We start from the raw sequence: 7,004 nt of genomic DNA on the forward strand, positions 1-7,004 counted from the left end.
AATATCTAGTGTGTACAAAGGAGATTATGGCCATGATTTATGTCCTTTAATTTCAAGCTAATGGGATAAAAAGAAACTACAGATAATAAAAACCACAATTAACATTTATCTACTGTGTTACGATTTGCAAAACACTTTTTATATGCATGATCTCATTTCATCTTCACCATATATATGAAAAGTGAGCATTTTTGCTATTTCTCCTTTACAGCTAAAGACACTAAGCTTTAGAGAGGATCTGAGCCAGTCTCCAGCCATCTGGCTATTAAACTGCAAAGCAAGGGCTTGAACCCATGTCACTGCTTCTTGCAATTCTTGGGACATGGTAGCTAAATAAATATTGATTTTCTTTCTCATTTCTCACTTGTTTTCTGTCTTCGTGCCCTCACTCATTGTTCCCTTCCTTTCTCCTTTAAGTCCGTCAACTCACCAATTTCTTCTCATGAAAATAAATCATAGATATGTGAAATATTGGTAGTATCATAAAGGTAAGTTTTAGCAATAACTAATTGATACCTATATGTATAACCCTTAAACAACAAATAGTAGTTGAGCGAGTGTATAGGGAATGAGTGGGTAAATCAATAAATGAGAGCAGTAGAGAAACTAAGCAAGGTGAGGGTTTGTCAGCACAGGAGCAGTAATTGTGCGGGGCATCTGGAAGATTCTTTGGCCTCTCTCTATTAGTGCAGGCCTAGTCACTGTCCAAGAAGGATCCCACTTACTCTGTCCTTTTTTGAGCTACTTACTCAAAGACAGCTTTCACAAAGAGAGCCTCTAATTTAGAACTGAGTTTCTTACATGTTTTGGTTATGAGGAGTCCTGAAAATTAGGGCAAGATCAATCCATTTAGGAAACGATCATTTTTGACTTGGTTCCTCCACTCTGGTGTGTGCTTCATTGGGCTGTGGAGCCTGGAAGGCAGAGGCTTGCTGACGCCACCACTGCTGGTGCTGTGCAGGGGCTGGGGGAGGGCTTGGGGAAGTGGCCAGGCTAGCTGGGTTCTTCAGCACCACCCCACTGTCTCCATGTGGGACAGGGAGTGGGGGAGTAAAGAGAAAGAGATGGGTGTGAGTACTAGAGGGCCAAGGCTATGGGTGGGACTCAGGCAGGAGCAGGGTGAGAGTTTTGTGTAGGCACAGAAAGCAAGGAGAAATATGTCAAAGTCAGACCTGCAGGATAATGAGGTGTGTCACAGTAGAGCCACAGGATACAACAACTAAGGTAGATAAGAGGAAAAAGGTCAGAGGACCTGAGTTCAAAGCTCAGCCTACCATTCCTTTCCTGTGTGGAATCTAGAAAGTCACGTGTGTATTATGATCCTCAGTTTCCCTGTCTATTCTAAGAGGATATTGGTATGTTTTCTTCTTAATCATAGCGATGGTCTCAAAATCATAAGATAATGCGATGCATACTTGCTCTCCAACACCACTTGAAATGTAAGGAAAATCAAAGTGTAGAACTGGGGAAAGATATTGTGCAGGCACAACTAAGAGGTACCCAACAGGGGAGCTGACAGTAGGCGTCTTTGATACGCTTTCCTTATTTATAAAGCAAGACTTGTGAAAGTTGTGTGCTGGCAAATGTTTAACAACTGGCTCCCCTTCCTCCATCCTATCCTCAAAGACACACACATAAACACATACACATAACTTTTGTTATAATATAAAGGATAGGTAGCACTAAATTTACTACTAATAATGTTATATACAATGTTCTTTATTGGAATTTTATATAGCCAATTGATTCTCATAAAACACTTGCATTGATTTTTGTCAAACTTGTATATTCATAGTCAACATATGACTGCAGGTGATGGATGAGTATAGTCGCAACAGTAATGTTGACGTTAATGACTAAGATGAAAGAAACAATGAGGGGATATGCTGGAACTTCGCTTATCCTTCAGTGACATGAATGCGTTATTTGCTGAAGCAGACAATAGCTCTTAAATACTAGAACAATATTTTCTCACAACATAATGGGTACTGACATGACACACTTAAGATTAATCTGCTTTAGTTACATTTTTTCTACCATTTTCTGCCTGGATTGAATTAAGTCCCCTAAAATTCATATATTAAAGCCCTAACCCCCAAAGTGGCTATATTTGGAGATAGGATCTATAGAGAGGTAATAAAGGTTTAATGAGGTCATAAGGGTGGGCCCCCACTTCAACAAGACTAGAACTTGCTCTCTCTCCACTATGTGAAAACACAGTGAGAAGATCCCATCTGTAAACCAGGAAGAAAGTTCTCACCAGAAACTTAACTCTGCTGGACCTTAATATTGACCTTTCCGGCCTCCAGAACTGTGAGAAAATAAATTTCTTTTGTTTAAGCCGCTCAGTCTATGTTATTTTGTTAAGCCTGACACTCAAGGAACAGTAATCTGTGACTCACTTGAGCAGATGTTTTCTCACTATGGAAAATCTTTTTTATTTTTCAAAACATGTTATTGAGGAGAAAATTAAACCATTCATTTGTTACCTACCTCACATTTTTTCTTAAAGAATGAGTCCAAATAGTTTAGAACCCTGCTTCTCAGATGGGCAGTTGGGCACCGAATACACAGAATAAACACCCAAAGTTTATTCTATGGAAAATAATTTTCAAATGACTTTATATTACAATGAATACAGATTCATTCCAGGGTTTATTTCTTACCTGTATTTAATTTTAAGGTAAACTGGGGGAGTTCAAAGATATTTTGAAGATGTTGCTAAGAGAAGTTTGTGCTCTTTCACAATCTCCATCCCCACTCCCCCATCTAGACTATGGTGGGTTTACATTTTCACTTTTCTCTGCCATTTAGGGTCCTGTTTTATGAAATCTTCAGAAAAATAGTATGTTAGAGACTCAGTTTCTTCTTTTTAGGATGTTTTGGTGCAATTTGGTTTGCATTTGGAATCCTTCTCCTTATACTTGGCCAGCCCTCCCATGATGATGTTCATGCATATAGACTTACTCCCTGCCACCTCCCTACAGCCATAACGTGTCCTTACAATTCACCTCTTACACTGTTCATGGTAGTGCTGATCCCCCACCTGAAGCTTGTCCTCATGCCTGCCTAGGGGCTCTATAAAGTCCTAAAGGCAGACGTTTTCTGCATGGCTGGTTTCCTCTAGCCCCATTAAAGTAATTTATGTAATTCAAATGAACTAATGTACATGCAGGCCCCCAATTCACACGGCTTTCCAATCCTGGTTTCAAGGACGCTAAAGATCCACTTACAGGGTCACAGCAGTTGAGAAACGAATAGAGGAAGCTATAGCATTTCTCCAGATGTTTCCCTCTCTGCAGATTGCTCAGCTTAGAGAGGACTTAAAGGGCATTAGAATTCTTCCATGATTACAGATACTTGCAAGAGACTTAACCTGCCCATCTGTGACACCAGCGCAGGCAACACTCTTATCCTCTTATCATACTGGCAACAATTTTTTATTGATTTTTTTTCATGGTTCGGAGAATAGAGTTTAACTGTTAGACTTATCTCTGTCCTCGTGTTGCTAGGCTATTTGGATTGGAAGTCACAGGCCAGAAAATCTTGGTAATGTTTAAAAAAGTTTGGTTAGCTTTCAAGTATTACACTCAGTGTGTGAATTGAAAAATCATTTTGAATCTGAAGGCTACTCATGTAATAATTAAGATGACACATTTCCAGCTCACCCTTCCTGACAAATGTTTCTTTAAACAGACACTGATGCCTCATAGGAAACTTGCAAAACGTGACATATCAGCAGAAATTGTTTCTGCACAGGATGTTTTTCAAAGATTTTTCCTGAGTAATCACTGGTATTTCCCCCCCTTTTTTTTTCTGTAGTCTTTTCACAACCTTCTGTTACACCATGCTTGTTATTTTTGTGCTGTTAGTAAGGCTTCAGTTTGAAACAACTTCTAAAACCACAGTATATGTAAGATTGGGTTTAAAAATCAGTCAAACATTCTGATTTGAATACTGATTAGGATGAAGCATACTCATCGATAAGCATGGAATCACAATGACCTGGGGAGGGCAAGGAGCTCGCGATGTGCATCAATTATGTTTGGGAAATAGTTTTTACTTAAGACTCCAAAGTCTGCTTAAATTCAGGTTCCCAAATGCAAAAGACACAAAGCGGCTACCTCACCTGCCAGCACGGCATTAGGCATGGCCTCTATTTTAGCCAGTAAGTCAGGCAGCATAATCACAACATATGCAGCCATTTCTCTACACCGTCTTTTCCTCTCTCCTGTCCCAAATTGCTTTTTAGGAGTTTTGGGAGTGGCTTTGCATCCTGGACATGAACTTAGGGAGGTAATGAATCACCACTCCTCAGGCTTCCTCTGATTCTACCGCACAGATTTAAGAACAGAAAAAAAATTAAAATGTGCTAATTTCCCATGAGAAGAATAGGATGGTTTCACACAGTATGACTCGGTATTGGTCCTGTAACAGGTTGGTAGAGGGCAGCAGCTTGGAATTCAAGGCCGTTCGTGTGATTGTTGCAAGAGAGGCTGCTTGGGTGCCCAGGGAAAGAGTCAGGGAACAATTCATCAGCACCCCTTTCAGCCTCTACTGGGGGAACTGATTGGCACACTTACGTGGTGTGTCCCACTGAGCTTCACTGGTTAGCAGGGTGAGGTCAGCTGAAGCTTCCCCCAGCCCTCAAGCCCAGTTCCAAGAGCCTCATGCTATGTGTTCTAGACTGGGGGGGACGCCAGCTGCAGAAGGAAGAGGGGCAGTGTGGTGGGCCAGGGTGGGCAGTTCCAATCTGCCCTATTGCCAGCTAACACTGTGTGGCTGATTGGATGCCCAGGATCAATGTATGTGTGACACTAAATTTGTGCAGAGGAGACACCGTTGTAATATTTGTGCCTGCTGGGTGCTACTTTCCCACTCAAGCCCCCACCCCACCCATTTTGCCCCTATTCTTCCCCTCTCTTTCCCAACCCCCAGGTTGTGAGTCTGACCTCCTGCAGGCAAGATAAGACTCAGAGCAGAGACTGTCCTCGTTTGCTCTCGTAGAGCCCTTTCAAAAGCCAGAGATTTCAGTACTAGTTTGAAACCAAAGAAAAAGAAAATGCTGGTGGGGAGGAGGTGGGAAGAGGGTAGAAAGAAAAAAAGGGAGAGAAGCTACACACCAAGTCAGGAGAAGTCCCCAGAAGCAGCAACTCTGGGAAGAATTTACAACCCTACCGATGGCTATTTAGCCACGCATCTGAGAGATCCCGGGCCAGTTAATAAGCTTCGAATCTTTCCACAGCTTTAGGAATACTCCCCTGCACAGACCCCATCTTATTGGTATTAATGCTGGAACAGGTGCATGGGCTCACCTGGTGTGTTATCCAGCGCTCTGCATGCTGTCCAGCCATGTGCAGAGGCCCCCACGCGCACAGTCCTGCACCGGCTGCAGGTGTCTGGGGCAGTGCTTTCAGCACAAGTGCTCTCATGTCACTTCTGAATTGGGATCCTGGGGATACATCCAGATTTGACACAATATGCTAGATTTCAAAGTGTAAAATGTCCTGGAACCCAGGTGCTGGGGGAAAGATGTGCTCTGCTTTAGTCCTAGACAGCTTTTTGGCCTCATTCTCACAAAGGAAATAACTGATGGGAAAATAATTAAATGGGTCTTCCTGATTCAGAAAGGGAGAGGTGAGAGTAACTCTTCTTTTTAAAACAGGTTTGATAGGCATGGTTGAGATGCACGAGGTGAGGTTTTTACACTATAACACAGCCCTGAGGAGGGCATTGACTTACTTTTAAAACTGAAGCATTTTCCAGGGGCTGAGGTTATCACTGAGGTCTTAGGAAGCAGCAGATTATATTCGATTTACAAAAAAATCACTTATTAAGGAGTGGACATGTAGAGGACATAAATGCTACTAAAGAGTGATCTTAATATTGATTTCTGTTTGTGTTTCCTAATGGAAAACTGCTGCAGTAAAATGCAATAAACATTGATGGAAAGGAAAAACTGGCATTAGAAAGGTCTTCATAGCTAAAGGTACTGTGATAATAAATTAGCGATTATACCAAGACAGCAACAGCAGCGGGTAGAAGGCACTGCGGTGAAGAGCAGTCACCAGGGGATTATAGCTAATAGTGACTTCACATGGGGCACTGGGAGGTGTGGAATCATCTTGATTTCTACGGTTGAAACTTCCTTACTGGTGACTTTTGTGACATAAATGTGGTGCTTTCACACAGGGTGTGAAGACATTTATTTATATCCTATACAGAAATATGTACTGCAGGCGTGGCGAATAAAAGAGATTTTAGAAACGGAAGCATTGTTTGAAGAAAGATGGCAAAGCAGTGATATGCCACCTGAGCTGATGGGGAGGGGCAGTGTCCCAGGAGAACGCACTGCCCAAGGGTGGGCCACCCGGGCTCTTTTTCGCGCATCTACCGTAGCGCATTCTCTTACGGTGAAACCTAGGGCGGCTTTTCACCATTTGTGTTATTCACACATCTGTAGAATGGAAATAATCACATATGCCTAAACTGCATATGCAGTTCAAATACGTTAATGTGAGAAAAAGCCTAATTCATTCCCCAGACATTTATTGTGTACCAGAACCCATGTTAAATGCTGGGGATAAACGCACAGAGTCAAAGGTCTGCCTGTTGTGAGTATACTGCCTACGGGAGGGGAACAGAGGTCTAAATACAGTGCATAATTATATTATTTAAGATAACATTGCAGTGGAAAAAGCTATCTGGGAAGCAGGGAAAGACCTCAGAGAGGCACTTATTTAAAGTGGGCCCGGAAAGCATTATAAGAATCCATTATTTCTGAGCCTGCTGTAACTCTCATCTCTTCTGAAACAATCGAGGCATTCCAAGTGGGCTCTGGTCCCTGGCTGTTCCTCAATCAGCCCAAACATGCAAAATTCTTCTCAGTCCGCTTGGTCTTAAAAAGGTGAAGACTCTCCCTTCATGTACTCATATCTTGAGACTTGGATTTAATATTCTCCAGAAAGCATGAAATAGATTTGATAAGACCTACCCCAGGATGC

This window comes from Miniopterus schreibersii, assembly GCF_964146895.1.
Source record: "Miniopterus schreibersii genome assembly, chromosome: 6".
Classification (NCBI taxonomy): Eukaryota; Metazoa; Chordata; class Mammalia; order Chiroptera; family Miniopteridae; genus Miniopterus; species Miniopterus schreibersii.